The 232-nt window shown below is 63.8% G+C and overlaps 1 protein-coding gene across 1 annotated transcript in view; it reads left to right on the forward strand.

The window, feature by feature from the left end:
- Positions 1-2: 2 nt before the first annotated feature.
- The window catches only part of GLI2 (GLI family zinc finger 2), a 250,336-nt gene continuing 250,106 nt past the window's right edge, over positions 3-232 (forward strand). The window contains exon 1 of the mRNA XM_014547887.1: positions 3-60. The gene's annotated coding sequence lies outside the window, so the exon portion shown is untranslated. The remainder of the gene's footprint in view (positions 61-232) is intronic.

The raw sequence follows: 232 nt of genomic DNA on the forward strand, positions 1-232 counted from the left end.
AGTTGGAATGAGGGCTGGCAGCCACTGCCTGGCTCCCCAGCGGCCACCTGCGTGCTAGAGGTAAACTTTTGTCTTTCGGTAAAGTTGCCTTGGCCTTCTTTCGCTTGCCTTTCGTTGAGAAGTGCCCCTACCCCGGCCGAATCCGGGCCGGCTGGGATGCTGTGCCGTCCCGGAGGGTGCCCGGGCGCTGGGATCGGGACACCGGGTTTTGGGGGCCAGGGGGTAGGAACTC

This window comes from Myotis brandtii, unplaced genomic scaffold (genome assembly GCF_000412655.1).
Source record: "Myotis brandtii unplaced genomic scaffold, ASM41265v1 scaffold488, whole genome shotgun sequence".
Lineage (NCBI taxonomy): Eukaryota > Metazoa > Chordata > Mammalia > Chiroptera > Vespertilionidae > Myotis > Myotis brandtii.